This window comes from Lagopus leucura, unplaced genomic scaffold (genome assembly GCF_019238085.1).
Source record: "Lagopus leucura isolate 7727_CA_CO unplaced genomic scaffold, USGS_WTPT01 Super-Scaffold_100001, whole genome shotgun sequence".
NCBI lineage: Eukaryota > Metazoa > Chordata > Aves > Galliformes > Phasianidae > Lagopus > Lagopus leucura.
The window spans coordinates 6139078-6156636 of NW_024962262.1; positions in this window are offsets into that span (position 1 = coordinate 6139078).

Below are 17559 nucleotides of genomic sequence, written 5' to 3' on the forward strand. Positions count from 1 at the left end.
TCTGATGATTCAGACACGTTTTGTTATTTTTTTTTTTTTTAATTAAGTATTTTACACTGAGCTTGATCCTGGAATTTTTCTTTTTTCTTCTTTAATTTGCAAAAATTCACCTTCACCTAAAAGTACTTCTAATTTTATTGGATTCAGGGTTGAAAAGCAAGAGTATAATACCTTTTTAAAACTGTCAATCTGTGATGTATGACTTTTTCTTCAAACGCTGTCCAAAAGAAGAAAAAAATGTTATTTTTAAATAGCTGAGCTTCAATTCCCTCTATTTTTCTGTCAAGCAGAAGGAATATGCCCTGAATTAATTTGAAAGATTAATCTGAATAGCTTTCCTGCAACTCATTGTTTGATAATTTTCTCTCACCACACAGTCAAAAACACTGTGCCAAAAGTTATGCACAGGATAATATTCAATGCCTCTTCATAGAAAACTATATGTTAAGTGTCCAAGGGTAGCGGGGTGAGTAACGTGTAAAGACTTTGCAGTAAAATTTAGGAGATAGTTCAGGAGACCGGTGCTTTTTGACATCTCCTCTGTCTTTTTTCCTGTCCTCCAGATGTCACTGTTTAAAATCTTTGGTCTTTCATAGTCACTTTGTCAAATTTCTCTGCCCACATGGATGTCTCAGATACCACAGGACATTTCAAATACTACTAGATGGTGTATTACTCTGGAGAGCAGTAAAATCCAAAAGCTGGGGTGAGATAAACCATTTTCCAGATTCTATTGACTGTAGTCACCTCTGGCCTGTTCAGTTATTCCCATGTAGGACTCTGGCGCCATTGGAGACATCCTTGGACACCCATCCCAGCTGCTCATCACCTGCTACTCCAGGAGGCTGCAGGACTCTTGCATGCACGTCTCTACCAGCTGCCTCCAGGGCACATTAAAAGTTTTGTTGGTTATCTGTGTCAGTCATGAGGCAGCTGCACCAGAATAACTTCCTTTGGGATTCTTTTTGAGGTGCATTACAGCCTTTGTTTCCATTATTATTCAAAGATTTAAATGCAGTGGGTATAACTTACTATCAATATTCCAGTCCATAAGCAACCACAGGAGACAGTAATCATAAGACAGGACATTGTTTTGAAATATGGATGGAGACGTGCTCTGCTGCTATATAAGCCTTGACCAGCTGGCAAAAGTATGGCTATATCAATTTGGAAGCACATTAACTGTGATAGATGTGTTACTGCCAGTGTAATAGTACCACCTGCCTGCCTGTCAAAAGCAACTGTCTGATCTGCATTTTCAACTCAGAACACAGTACAGGAACAAAGAATGTAAGACAGACATAATGTCACTCCCCCTAAAATCTGACTGGGTTAGAATTCACCAGAACAAAGTAATCTCAGTACCCATTCATTTTTCCAGAAGCCTTGCTGACAGGATGACAGGCATTTTACTTCATGGGATAGACAGTATATCATCCAAAAACAAAACAAAACAAAACAAAAAAACCCCGAAGTTTTTAAAGTTGAAGTCTTGTAAAAAATATGCTGCTGAGCTTGGGCCAGAACAAGAACCAAACAAGCTCTCAGACTAATTCTCAAATAAAATTTGAAATACTTGTCAAAAAGAAGTTACCTGTGGCTTCCTAAAGGTAAATCAAATGACACATCAGTCTCTCTAGCTGCAGGAACAGAAGGGATGATTTCACTCACCCCCTTATCACAGAATCATAGAATCATAGAATGGCCTGTGTTGAAAAGGACCTCAGACATCATCTAGTTCCAACCCCCTGCTATGTGCAGGGTCACCAACCACCAGACCAGGCTGCCCAGAGCCACATCCAGCCTGGCCTTGAATGCCTTCAGGGATGGGGCATCCACAGCCTCCTTGGGCAACCTGTTCCAGTGCGTCACCACCCTCTGTGTGAAAAACTTCCTCCTGATACCTAACCTAAACCTCCCCTGTCTCAGTTTAAGATCATTCCCCCTTGTCCTATCACTGTCCACCCTCTGCTGCTGCCCCTCCTGTTTATATGCTCCTTTCAAATACTGGAAGGATATGTTCCGTATCTTGAGGCAGGAACTTCTGCAAACAGCTACCACATTTGGAAATACAGGAATTCCTGATCCTGGATTAGGTGCCAAAGTCATGCCTGCCCTAGGACCAAAGCTCTGGAGTTTACAGTTTGGGGTGTAATCTTCTCCTATAACTGATACAAGTGCTTTTATTGCCTTCTTGGTAGAGCCAAGGTTGTAAGTCCTTGTTAGATACAACACGCACGGCCACAACTGTCACGAATTCCTTGCAGTTCTCTTTCTCATACCTTTCACAGTTGCCTTATTCCTTCTTCTATCGGTGCTTTCAAAGTCACACTTTCTTTTCCCATCCTATCAGGTTAATGCATTTCTTCAAGCAATATTTGGAATCCTTCAAAGGGGAGGTTTGTGTATATTACTTACAGTAGCTGCATATAAAAATTCTAAACCCACAAGATCTTCACTGCTCATGTTATTCCTCAACTGGCCATAGCTCCCTCCCATTATTCTGGATTTCTCATCAAAAGCTTGCAGGTCAAGGTTATCCTTATACTGGAGGGGAATTCCTGTTTCCCTAAGAAAAAGCTGAGAGAATTATACATTTTGCCTCCTTGAGTTATTCTTCCCCTCCAGATTCTTACAGCAAAGGCTGCCTTTTATCTCTGCTTATTAATGTTTCCAGGTCTCAGACTCCTTTGTTGGTCAGAAGGCCCTTTGGCCAAGGTTTATAATGGTAAGGGTTTAAATTGCTCTGCTGTGCACAGCTAAGCTCAGCACTTAAGTCAAAAATCTGTATGTGCAAGTCACTTCTTGTGCTTCCCCTAATGGAAGGAAGTGCATTCATTCCTGCTGAATGGACTAACTACAAAGGCAGTCCAGGCTAAATGCATATACCTACAACATAATCTTCCAGTAAAAACCTCCATGTGATGAACAATAGTAGGATGAATATAGTCCAGATTTTATCATAAAATAGTTTCTTTAAGACCTAAGATTTAAGAAAACACTTGTTTGTGTAACTCTTTATTTCTTAACTACTATATTGCATATAATTAATTTACAGCTCACAACATTTGCATATTTTACAGAGATCTGGAAATGATTGGGATTACAACTATAAATGCAAGAATGTTCCAGCATATGAACCTCTCCAACAAAATATAAGAAGGAATATATATATATATATATTTTTTTTTTCATACAAAAATGTCCTAAACCATCCCAGGCTGTTTTTCCCATTGCACCTCAACTGGGAGCCCATTGTCTGGAAAAATAGATTGTGTTTCATTGTTTTACACAGAGAAAGGAAATATGCTTCCCATTTAGTTCCCTCTTTTCTAGAGTTTATCACGTCATTTCTTTTTCTACCTCTACCACTTCTTTCTTTTCTGGCTGAAATGGAATAAGTGAAACTGGTTACTTACTTTGGGATTCCTATAGACTTAAATTTAGGAGGCAGAAGCAGAATAGATCATCCAAGTGCATAAAAATTGGGAACTAAATTAGGAAACAGAAAAGTAATAAATAGCCTCCGAACTACAGTCACTCAGTTGAAGCAAAGGGCTTTCACAGTGGCACACTTTCACAGATAATGCCAGCTAGGATATACACTGAAATTACTCATTTTGTTAAATATATAAAATGTCTTTGTTGGTGAGAAATCTTCATATGTCATTGCTCATATATGTCACAATTCTTACATATTAGAGTTTTATTTGCAGTGGTATTCTTCATATTCTTATATTTGATGTTCTGTTTTATTATTCACAGTATCATTTCACAAATAATATAAGTTCTTGAATTACAGATAAATATAAGAACTAGATTTGAATTTTGATATTTTTGTTTATCTTTTAGTGCTGAGTCACAATGCAGTTGTTCTTCAATGTATTAAGAAGCATCTGTGGACAGCTTTAGATTTATACGTTATTATATCCAGGACTCAGAAAATATTCAAACATATTTTTAAACCATCCAGAAGTCAGTGAGCTGTACAGATGTATTTCGAAACAAACACGTTCTTGCAGGCCTTATTTTGTTTCTTTGGCCTTCTTTATGAAAGCATTGCCTCTGAAACAGAAAAATATAGGAATAATGGTCAAGGAACTGGAACATTTTGGAATTAATATAAAGAGATATTTAGAAGTTCATTACCAAATTTAACTCATTCCACAGACATTCCACAGGGCATTAATGCAGGCAAAATCCTTCTGCCAAGAAATAATAACAAATTTTCTGAAGCCCTTCAGCATGAAGGACACCTACCTGCACACTGACACAAAACTGAGACTAGCAAAGTCTGCTTTCTCACCAAAAAGGAAGATTCAAGAAAGTGAAAACAAAAAATGCATCAAGTCTGAGCATTCCTTCAAATATGGGTAAAGGGCAACACCCTAACAGTGTATGGCAGTGGCCTAAGGGGAGCAGAGGTGTTTGTAACTACTGCCTCCAGGGTAAGCATTTCAGCTGGGACCAAAAGGGCATAAGCTACTATGAGGCACCTCCTTTTGCGTTGTATGTATGTATGTATTCATAAGTATGTAAGTACTCATAATACAATGATATTAATATATTAATACAGTTACGTATTAGAGTGATGTAAGTATATTCAATATAGTTTTGTATACTCTGCACCATATATTACATATAACATCACATACATCCCAGTAATTTCAGTTTGCATTCCAGGTATAAGCATATGTGAATATGCTAGTGTCAAAACACTTTGTTAAACTATGCATTATCTCTTTTTGTACTATTTTCTGATATTCTTCATAGATCACTCCCAAAGAAATGCTGTTTAATTCCATGGAAGCTACAACAGATACCAAGAGCACAATAATGCTATATCATAATGAAAATTCTCACCTATTAAGCACCATTTTTCAACACAATCACCACCATTAGCTCTGCATTTTGACCAGCAATGAACACATCATCCTGCATTCATAAAAATCTGCACCAGCAGATGTGACCCCTTTGATGTCACCACTGCCAAAATGCACCATTCACCACCTCACTGTGCTTACATCTATTGCTGGGTCCCCATAAATGTTCTGCAAGCATCAATGAATGTCAATGGGTGCCATTTTTTCTGCATAGAGGAATTCAGTGACACACCTCTGCTTCATACACACTTCCACTTCAGACACCATTCTGTCAGACTGTTCCAAAGCTGCCATCTGTCACACTGCAACAAAATGGTGTGCAATATTGGTGGGAAAGTTCACAGAATCACAGAATGGCCAGAGTTGGAAGGGACCTCAAGGATCATCAAGCTCCAACTCCCTGCCACACGCAGGGCCACCAACCTCCCCATTTAATACCAGACCAGGCTGCCCAGGGCTCCATCCAGCCTGGCCTTGAACACCTCCAGGGACGTGGCATCCACAATCCCTCTGGGCAGCCTGTTCCAGCACCTCACCACTCTTATAGTAAGGAAGTTCCCCCTGACATCCAACCTAAATCTTCTCTTAACTTAAAACCATCTTCCCATGTCCTGCTGTTATCTACCCTTTCAAAGAGTTGACTGGCCTCCTATTTGACAGAATCAATTCAATCTCTCCTGCCATGCCTACATCTGCCTCTGATGTTGTGGGTCAAGAGAATAAAATAAGAGGTACTGACTTCAGAGTAGCTCTCATAAATGAAAGCAAGCGTCAGAAAATAACTATGACCGTTTAGTTCCTTTGTTATATATTCAAAATGTGTACAAAAAACCTATGAAGCTTAAATATCCTACTTTATTAACTACTGCTATTCATTTTGCATTACGGATAATGGACAGGCTGACTAGTTATACTACTTACAGTCTGATTTACTCAGTAATCATCTACTGTCCTTTTTTTGGCACCAGAACTGATAAGTGCTTCTATTATTTATGAATTGTATATTACACAATTCCAAACAATTGCACTGTATCTTGTCCAGCAGTCATTCCCAAATTAAGAACCCTTGAGCCAACAGAAATGTGGGACCAAACTGACTCTTTCTGTTGCCAAGTCTGCATCCTTGCAAGCTTATGGTGCAATAGGGTGATACTGTTTCCTGATTATTAACCCCTTAAAACACATGGAACCTATTATTTCTTGCCACCTCTTTCTTCAAGCTTTTCAAGGCTATAAACTTTCCTTTCTGACCTCATGTTACTTCAAACAGGAAAGATTTTATCTTGCCTGACTTAAGATGCTTACAGTGCAGATGTCTATGAACTAGTAATCACATTGAACTCTCATTACAGTCAATGGATTGTGCAACTTATCTAATTCTAAGAAAGACATCAAAAGTAGGCATAATGAATCATGCCCCCAAAGTATCAGGAGATGTCATTAACTATAAAGACAGCCAAGGTATGACTGGCTTGTATCATCACTTTCATAAATGGCTGAAGTCAAGTAAAATGAACACACCTTGCTAGCAGGTGCATACTGGGGATGTGTTAAATTAGAAGGGTTGAATTCTAGGCAAGATATCAGAAATAATCTGTGTACTTATTATATAGTGTTGTGTGTATACAACGTCGTGCTATTGACCCGTGTGGTCTTCCACATTCTTCTGGGAACACTTCCAGCTTGCTTCTGGCTGAAACTCAGCCATGGCTGTATCTGTATCCTAAGCAGTGCTGAAACACGCAGCCACCTCTCTCCAGGGCTGGATGCCTTCATGTCAAACTTGGCCATTGCAGGGATTGAACATCCTGCTATCTGCAGAACCAACATTCTGACTACAGCCAGGGAAACAGACTCAACATGGTTGGAAGCCCAGCTAGGCAATGATTCTACTCTTATAGCCTAATACCAGTTTCCACTCATTTGTGACCAGGGGGCTTATCGGTTATATCACATGAATTCTGATACTGCCAACATACGATTGAATTCATATATGTACAGAAATTAAACTTGAAAAGAACAGAATAAAAACATCAGCCTGAAGTATGTAAGAACTGGGTACACTCAGTTTCTGAGCATTCAATCACAACAATGGCTAGGAATTATTCAAAATGCTGCCAAACATTCTCCTCCCTGACCTGCATTTGATGGGCATATGGGTCGTTTTGCCAGCACATACACATTTAACAGTTCTTTCTTGTTTTATCTCTCAATCTCAAGAATGAAGAAAAGCTGCACTCTGAAAGATAAAAAAAAAATGTAGTTTATTTAGAATTTCACAGAGCACTGAGTAAAAAAAAAAAAGGCAATATATATGTCAAATCAGAACAATGTAGTGGCTTCCCATTAACCAAATTATCATGCGATGCTTTTCAACAAATTTACTTTGTTTTGATCCGTATTTCCAGGCAAAAGCCCATTTCAGGTGCTGGGATCTGGACAGAAACAGAGCCTTCCAATAGCTCTCAGCTATTTGGTGTACTCCAATACACAGATTTGCCATCTGATGAATTTTTTAAAGTCTTGCTATGAAACATTGCACATTGTTGTTAACAGCCAAGTTGCACAGCTTGCTCTGCACATGTTCTCCCATCAGAAATTTGGGATGGATATTTATACAGAACTCTCTCAGTCTGAAATGAACATACGCTTCAGAGTGGTTTGTCACTTCGCTGAGGAATATTTTGTTCTTTCATTGCTGTGCAAGAGTCCTGCAGGCACTTTCTGTTTCAGATTTATTGCAGTTTTCCAACATGTGATCAGATCACTGTGGAATCACGAGCCCTCCCTTACTGTGCATTAACTGTGTTTCTATAGTAACTTCTGCAACTTGCTCTCATCTCTCTGTGTAACAGATGGGAACACAAGGTATGCAAGCAGGCCGTGTGATAGCTGACAATATTGAAAAGCCATTCCTAACATGAAAATTATAAGAAAGTAATAGAGGAGAATCAGACAGAGGAGTGGTGGGAGAAAGGGGAGTGAGGAGCTACCATTTCTGTACCACTTGAATCAAAACAATATTTCCCCACAGGTGTAAACCTGCATACCTTCATCATCATAGTGTTTTCACATGCCAGGACTTTTTGCTCCATTTAAAAAAACTGTCAGACAGAAGTGAGGAATCACATTCACAGGGTTGTTGCCGTTGCCGATCAATACTTTTTTTTTTCTAGTATTCACTGATGCCACCTGCTGGATTCCTGTCTTTGTCATTAAAATCCTCTCCTCATTCCAGGTGGAAAATGTAGGTAAAGTTGTGCAAGAGTGTGATTTATTTCGGTAAAGATTCAATTTAAAGCAAACATTCTGCCAGAGGAATTCTAGCTAACCAAGGGTGAAAAGGAATTATTACAAAAAATGTTTGATTTTTATTCCAGGTTCAGAAATTGAGCTTTAGAATATATACATACAAACTTAAATCCATGTGTCCATGACAGCCAGAATACATTACTCAGAAAAGAGGTTTTATTTAGCTACAGTTTCAAAATCCAATATGTATGAATGCAATATGTATGCAATATATATGAATAACTCCACAAAACCATCACTGACCAGGCTCTCCTCTACCTGCCCCTGGAGGGCACACACAGCTCTCCATCACCCGTTATACACAGACCTGCTGACTTTGCAGCTGCTAGAGTATAATGGTGTAATGTTATAGATGGGCTGAGGTTAATGGGATGAGGTTCAACAAAACCAAGTGTCAGGTCCTGCACTGCGGCCACAACAACCCCAGGCAGTGCTACGGGCTTGGGGCAGAGTGGCTGGAAGACTGTGTAGAGGGAACAGATCTGTCGGTATTGATTGATGCTTGGCTGAACATGAGCCAGCAGTGTGCCCAGGTGGCCAAGAAAGCCAATCCTGGCTTGTATCAGAAATAGTGTTGCCAGCAGGACAGGGAAGTGATCACCCCTCTGTACTCAGCACTGGTGAGGTCACACCTCGAATGCTGCATTCAGTTTTGGGCCCCTCATTACATGAAAGACACTGAGGACTTGGAGAGTGTTCAGAGAATGATAAAGAAGATGTGAAGGGTCTGAAGCACAAATTTTATGAGGAGTGGCTGAGAGCTGGGATTGTTTAGCCTGAAGAAGGCTCATGGAGCCTTATTGCTCTCTATAACTACCTGAAGGGAGGTTGTGGTGAGGTGGGGGTCAGCCTCTTCTCCCATGTAACTAGCAATAAAATGAGAGGGAATGGCCTCAAGTTGCACCAGAAGAGATTCAGATTGGACATTAGGAAACAATTCTTCTTGGAAAGAGTGGTCCAACACTAGAATGGGCTGCCCAGCGAGGTGGTTGAGTCCCTGGAGGTGTTCAAGAAATGTTTAGATGTTGTACTGAGGGACATGGTTTAGTGGGAAATATTGCTGATTGGCGGACAGTTCGACTGGATGATCTTAGAGGTTTTTTCCAACCTTGGTGATTCTATGAAGGCCTCCTCTGCTTTCCCATTATAATTCTAGCACACTGATGCCTTATGCTTATAAAAAGTTGGATGAACAGTTTCCCACAATGGCTTTTCTCAATGTTTTTATCATAAGACCAGTTTAGCTTCATTGGTGACACTGAATTCTATATGCATAGCCAGGAGAAAAGAGATTACACAGATTGTTAAACATAAAACATGGCCATAATTGTTGTACAGCTACACCTAGAATGGGATTCAGGATGGTGAGGCTCAGAACCTTCTAGGCAAGTGACATCACTTCTCTGTACTACTTCAGTTTCTCCCTTGCAAAATAAGAGTGATAGTGCTTTTGTAAGGCATTTTGAAACATGAGGTTGATTTCATACCATGTTTTATTGAAGGGAACTCAGATTTATATTAAATACTTTTATAAAGAGAGATGGGCTTCAGACCATGTTCAGAGCTTTTATTAAAGATAGATAGAAAGAAACTCTCCAGGGAAAAGTTCTTTTTTTCCTTCACCTCGTCAAAACCCACAGTGAGCTCAATGAGAAACACAATGAGCAGTGCTGAATTCAAACCGCTTTCTGTAAAAAGAACACCATGATAGAATTAACCAAAAATTAGATAAAGTGACATTAAGTTTAAAAAAACAGGACATAAAGTTAAAATGACGTAAAGATATGCTTGCTTCTTAAGTATTCCTAAAAAAGTGCGTAGTAAGAGTCACACAAGTTTTCCTAGGTCACTTTCTGGATAGTGACATTTATTCTACCAATAAACAGTGCCTTGAGCACCATTCCCTATACTATCACAAGTAGTTTCTTTAACAAGAAATTAAAGCAGTCATTGGACAGTTGTTGAAGGAGATCAGTTTTCAGAAACAATGAGAAGCCTTGGCTACTTCACTTATGAGGACAAACAATTCCCTCATCCTCATTTCATCATTAAGTTTGGACTTTTAAAAATATATTTCCCAAGAACAGTGCTAACTTTCTTCATACCGTATATTCTTCATACCCTATATTAGTTTAAGGCAAGGGACCATTCCAGAACATTTGTCTCTTTTGGACTATACTACCAATTTCAGAATACATCCTTGTGGAGAATGAATTATCACAAGGTCTGACGTTCATTGGGGGAGAAGGCCAGAACATTCTGTGCAACACGTATGTCTATATTAATCTTGCAAGATTTAAATAATATGGGCGCTCTGCAGAGTGGTGAATGTCTCTTTGTGCACATAAAGTCACTACTCAAAACTGCAAGACTCAAATACTGTTATTACAATTTTTTAAGGCACTAAAAGTTAAGTGAGCTTCCTGTGTAAGCAACAGAGTACAGACTGAAATCAGAATTAAATAATGAAGCTCTCAGTGCAATCGTTGAAAGCAGTCAATTCAGTTTTCATTGCATCAGATTTTATGAAGCATAGGCATACTGGCAGCATGGGTGAGCACATGTTTGGGGGAGTATTTATGGGACTTAAGCAGTTGTAAGGAAGAACAATTCACCTTTATTATCTGTGTTTTCATAACCAACTTGGTTATATTTTGATTTCCTTGCTGCCTACCTGTTATAAATAGAAGAATCAAGCCTTCAGAAAAGGTGAAAAGCAAAACCTACAGCAAACTTAAAAAAAATATATTTACTAAATAAAGGCCCCAAAATATTTTAGAAGCTCCAAATTATACATCTTACTGAAGTGTTATCAAACAGGAGTTTGAAAAAATAAGGAGGATCCAGAAAGGGAGAGAAAAACAAAAACCCCACCTAAGTGTGTGGGCTCAACAATGAAAATAAGGAAAAGCCTGAAGAATTAATATTTCTCAGCTGAGATGAAGAGACTGAATATATGCTTCAGGCCCACCCAGACTGTGAAATAAAATGCAGAAATTGAACCATCTCAAAGACAGGAGGTGAAGGCAAATAATAAGGCCACTGTACTGCAGCAGTGAGTTAACTGCAAGGTTTTGACCCACATGTTCATGTAACACAGATTTCAGTATGGTATTCTGTATGAAAAATCAAAATTGGCATTCAGGTATCAGAAGATCTCTCAGTTAGTGGCGTAGTTGATCCACTTTCCAGTACTGCACAACTCACTGGGGGGGTTGGTGTAATTTGCTAGAGCCTGTCTTGCTTAATCTGAACAGTCTCCAGAGCCTCCTGAGGTCAGCATGTACCTGGTAATGGCGGAGCAGGAGTCCAGGGGCATAACAGATACAGCAGCTTGCTGGTTCATGTTTGGATAAGACATAAAAAGGGAGAGGTACCTAAAGCATCTTCACGGCATGTCTTCCCTGGACATGCTTCAGTTATGTCCAAGCCTCTTGTGCTGGGGAGTCCAGACATGGGTCCAGCATTCCAGATGTGTCTCACCTCCTTGACCTACTACAACAAGGTAACACTCTTCCTAATCAAGCCCTTCTCCCCATTTTGTATCCTCTGCAAACTTGCTGAGGGTGTACTCTGTTCCATCATCAAGAAGATGTTAAACCATGCTGGCCCCAGTACTGGCCCTGGGGTACTCTACTAGCACACTGCTTCCTTCTGGGCTCTGCTTCTCAATCTAGCAGCTCAAAAAGTTTTCAATCCACCTTACTCTCCATTTATCTAGTTCATATTTCATAAGTTTGTCTATGAATATGTTATAGAAGACTGTGCCAAAAGGCTTATTAAAGTTGAAATAAACAGCATCCGCTGCTCTCCCTTCACCCACCCAGGCAGTCTCATCTTCTACATCTCATTACAGAAAGCCATCAAAGGCTATCAAGTTGGTTGAGTATGATTTCCTCTTCATACAAACATGCATACTAGTCTGTTATAACTTATCCTTCATGTATGTTTGTGTCATGGTTTTGTGATTTTCGGTTTTCGGTATTCCACATCATAACATCACGTGGGGCACTGGGAGTTTAACTGTTAATGCTCAAGTTCTGGGTACCTGTTCAGAAGAGAAGAAGAACTACATTCCCCAGGGGACTTTGCGGTCACAGAGATAGAACTCCTGGCAAGGTCACCTGATGTGCTCTTTTTCGTCCTCTCTTCTTCGTCGGCTCTCCTCCCGTCTCCCTGCTGCTCAACTGGACTGCGCATCTCACCTCAGTGTTATGGTGAGGCCTATCCACCTTTCAGACATTCTCTCTCTCATTATATGTGATGTATTAGCTTCAATTCTAATTATATTGTATAATAGTGTGTTATCTTGCATTCCGATACTATATTTAGTAAATTAGCTTGTTTCTCCTCAGATTGTTGCCGCTGTTCTTAATTATTTTGGGGTCCCCTGTTCCCTTTTTCTGGGGGTGCAGATTTTATGAAATCCGTCCACCCTGCTGGTCATGGAACTGGGCCGAACCAACCCTTAAACCGTTGACATTCTTGGTGGAGAATGCGGGCAAAGGCTGCTTTTTAGCTTTTTAGAACGAATCTCTCTCTGCTCTCGGACAGCTTCGTTGGGAAAGTTTATCTTTTTCACCAGTGCTCACTGAAAACTTGACCTTGAAAGTCCAGGTGGACTGCCAGAGTTCTGGGATATTTGTAAACTTTGAGCACTGCTATCTTGCTCCCGTAAAGAGAGAAAAAAAAAATGATTTTGCTTTCTCTTTTAAACCTGTTTGCAGAGGGAGCTGCTAATTTCACAGAACTTGGGATTTTTAAACAGGTTCCCAGTCTCTCCTTTGAATCCTTTATGCAGTTTTTGAATGCTCACCTGATCACATTGTTGATCTCCCTGAATTTACTGCTCATCATTTCAGTCAGTTTTTGTATTTATCGTATTTTGAGGAAGCCTTCCCCAAAACCAGAGGATACTGAATGGCAGGGAGTGTGGAGAGGCTTGGGAGAGACTTTAGAGAGATGGACATCTTCGGTGTCATGTAACTTTACTCCTGAACACCTGAAAGATCCTGAGAGCTTAAACACATATTTGAGACAGAAATGTTGCGGCTCAGGCAGATCTGAGGAGGCACAAATGATTTGGGGCCTGGCTAATGCTTATCGGGCCTTATTCAATAGTATCCTAGAGAGGGAGAGAGTTTGTGAAATTGAGAGAGAGTGTCTGAGAGCTGAAAGGGAGAGTCTCAGTATAGTACAAAATGAGAGAGAGAGTCTCCTGGTCGAGAGAAAAGACCTCCAATCTGAGAGGGATATCCTCAAGTCCAAGAGAGATGCCCTCCAAATCGAGAGAGACTCCCTGCAATCCCAAAGAGAGAGTCTCCAGGCTGAAAAGGAGAGTTTCCAGCAGAGACTCCAAGCTGAGAGGGAGAATCTCCAAATCCAAAGAGAGAGTCTTCAAGGCGAGACAGAGAATCTCCAGGTTGAGAAAGAGAGTCTCCTAGCCAGGAGAGAGAATCTCAAAACCTGGCAAGAGTGTCTCCAAGCTGAGAAAGAAAGTCTCCAAGCTGAAGGGGAAAAACTCCAAGCTGAGAGAAGGAATCTCCAATCTCAACGAGATGCCTTCGAATCTGAGCGAGACTCCTTTCAATCCAAACTTGACACCCTCCAATCTGAACGGGACACCCTCCAAACTGAGCGAGACACCCTCCAATCTGAACTAAAATCTCTCATAACTGAACAAAACAGACTCCGAGCGGAGCTAGAGGGTGAGAGCATCAGAACTGACCAACCTGATCAACCACGGGAGGCACCACAATTGATGTCAGTTCCCCCTGTAAGAGGACGGAAAACGAAACAAATCTCGACTAAGTTAGAACAGAAGAAAGAGGAGGAAAGAGGTCCAGAGGCGTGGCTCCGAGATCCAGGAGAAGCACCCTTGAGTCCAGGAGAGGGGCCCTCAGTAAGACCACGGTCACCAACGCCTATGAGGGCAACAAGAAGTCCTGGAAGAGTACAAGGTGAGCAAAATATCGTTACCCTTGTTGATCGATCTCTGAAAATGAATGAAATTCGAAGTCTGAGAAAAGACTTCTCACGTCACCCACATGAGCCTATTGCCACTTGGTTACTTCGATGCTGGGACAATGGGGCCAACTGTGTGTGGCTAGATAATAGAGAAGCTCGCCAACTGGGTGGCATTGCTATGGACTCAGCCATTGACAGAGGCATTAGTACATGCCAGAACCAGGCCTTTACCCTCTGGAAGAGGATGCTGTTAGCTGTAAAAGAAAGATACCCCTTCAAAGATGATCTGATGCCTGAGAAAAAGAAATGGGCTGATATGGAAGAAGGCATCCGTTATTTGAGAGAATATGCTGTGGTGGAAATGCTACATAGCCCTGATTTCATTCCTGATGAGCCAGACCAAGAGCATGATCCTGAGAGAGTCAGGTGTACACCAAACATGTGGCGTACATTCACAAAGACTGCACCAGAAAAGTACGCCAGTACATTTGCAGCTATGTATGGCAGAGGGGAAAGGAGACCCCTTATAAATGAACTGATTAATAAACTTCAAGACTTTGAGTTACATTTAAGCCCTCTACGAGCTTGTGTTTCAGCCATTGCAAAGGTAGCTGAAAAGCTGAACAGAATGGAGAGCAAGCAAGAAGGTATCATAGACAAACTGTCTACCGTGCCTGATGCTGATGGATCCATGGTGGTAACAGATACATCCAATGGGGACCAGAATTCCGAAAACAGCCTACTGGAGGGGCTGATCAACTTGGTTTCCTTCCAGCCGGTGTCATCCAACGTCTCAGCTATCAAAAGAAGACGTCCTCCTGCTCGAGCAAGTGACAACAGTAAGACTACGTCACGTTTTGCCTTGTGGCATTACCTGCGTGACCGTGGAGAAGATATGAAGAAGTGGCATAAGCAACCTACTCCTGCACTTCAAGCCTTGTTAAAAGAATTACAAGACAAATCAACCACCAAGGTGAACTTCTCCAAAAAGGTGATTGCTCCAGTTGCTGCAGACAATGGAAGTAACAAATAGAGGGGCCCTGCCCCCAGCCAGGGGGGGGAAAGGGATAATAGAGTTTATTGGACTGTGTGGGTTAGATGGCCTGGCACATTAGAAACACAGAAATATAAGACTGAGACTGATGGAGACTGGTGGAGACTGATGCTCAGTGCACTCTGATGCCCTCAAGTCACCAAGGGACAGAATCAGTACACGGGGTGACTCTGGGGGTTCCCAAGAGCTGATTATGTTGGAGGCCAAAATCAGCCTCACTGGTAAAGACTGGCAAAAGCACCCTATTTTGACTGGCCCAGGAGCTCCATGTATACTTGGTATTGATTGCCTCAGAAGGGGATACTTTAAGGATCTGAAAGGGTATCGATGGGCCTTTGGAATAGCTGCTGTAGACACAGAAGGTATTAAGCAGCTGTCTGTTTTGCCTGGCCTATCAGAAGATCCGTCTGTTGTGGGTACAAGTAAAAGATCAACAGGTACTGATTGCTATAAAAACGGTGCACAGACAGCAGTACCGCACCAGCAGGGACTCCTTGCTCCCCATTCATAAGTTGATTCATCAACTAGAGAGTCAGGGAGTGATCAGCAAAACTCGCCTTTTAACAGCCCCATATGACCAGTGCATAAAGCCAGTGGAGAATGGAGGCTGACGGTGGACTACTGTGGCCTGAATGAAGTCACACCCTCGTTGAGTGCTGCTGTGCTGGACATGTTAGAACTCCAATATGAACTGGAGTCAAAAGCAGCCAAATGGTATGCCACCATTGACATTGCTAATGCCTTTTTCTCCATTCCTTTGGTCAAAGAATCTAGGCTACAGTTTGCTTTCACCTGGAAGGGCATTCAGTATACCTGGAATCGTTTGCCCCAGGGGTGGAAACATAGCCCGACCATTTGCCATGGGTTGATCCAAGCCACACTGGAACAGGGAGGTGCTCCTGAGCACTTACAGTACATTGATGACATCACTGTGTGGGGCAACACAGCAAAGGAAGTTTTTGGGAAAGGAGAGTAAATAATTCAGATCCTTCTGTGTGCTGGTTTCGCTATTAAGCGAAGCAAAGTGAAAGGACCTTCCCAAGAAATTCAGTTCCTAGGTATAAAGTGGCAAGATGGACGTTGTCACATCCCGACAGATGTGATTGACAAAATCACTGCCATATCTCCACCCACTAATAAGAAAGAGACACAATTGTTTCTGGGCATAGTGGGTTTTTGGAGAATGCATGTTCCAAACTACAGCCTCATTTTAAGCCCCCTTTATCAGGTGACACGAATGAAGAATTATTTTGTGTGGGGTCCTGAGCAGCACCAGGCTTTCGAGCAGATTAAGCAGGAGATAGCCCGTGCCATGGCCCTAGGGCCAGTATGGATGGGATAGGATGTAGAGAACATCCTCTACACTGGTGCTGGAGAGGAAGGTCCCTCTTGGAGTTTGTGGCAAAGAGCCTCAGGAGAGACCCAAGCCCGATCCCTGGGATTTTGGAGTTGGGTGTACAGAGGGTCTGAAGAGCACTACACTCCAACTGAAAAGGAGATCTTAGCCGCATATGAGGGGGTTTAGGCTGCTTCTGAAGTAGTCAGTACTGAAACACAGCTCCTTCTGGCACCTCGACTGCCAGTGCTGAACTGGATGTTCAAGGGAAAGTTTCCCTCCACCCACCATGCTACTGATGCCACTTGGAGCAAGTGGATTGCGTTGATTATGCAACGAGCGCAGATGGGGAACCTCAGCCATCCAGGAATCCTAGAGATGATCATGGACTGGCCTGAAGGTAGAAAGTTTGGAACATCACCAGCAGAAGTATTGCTTGCTAAAGAGGCCCCACCATACAATGAACTACCAGAAAATGAAAAGACATATGCCCTGTTCACAGATGGATCGTGTCGTATTGTGGGAAAGCATCGCAGATGGAAAGCTGCTGTGTGGAGCCCCACACGACAAGTTGCAGAGGCCACTGAAGGGGAAGGAGAATCAAGCCAATTTGCAGAGGTAAAGGCTGTCCAACTGGCCTTAGATGTTGCTGAACAGGAGAGGTGGCCAATGCTTTATCTTTACACTGACTTATGGATGGTAGCAAATGCCTTATGGGGGTGGTTACAGCAGTGGGAGTAAAATAACTGGCAAAGAAGGGGTAAACCTATTTGGGCTGCTGGACTGTGGAAAGACATTGCTGACTGAATAAAGAATATGGTTGTAAAGGTGTGCCATGTAGATGCTCATGTGGCCAAGAGTCAGGCTACTGAAGAACAGAAAAATAATCATCAGGTAGACCAAGCTGCCAAAATTGAGGTGGCTCAAATAGACTTGAACTGGCAACACAAGAGTGAATTATTTCTAGCTCGATGGGCCCATGAGACCTTGGGCCATCAAGGAAGAGA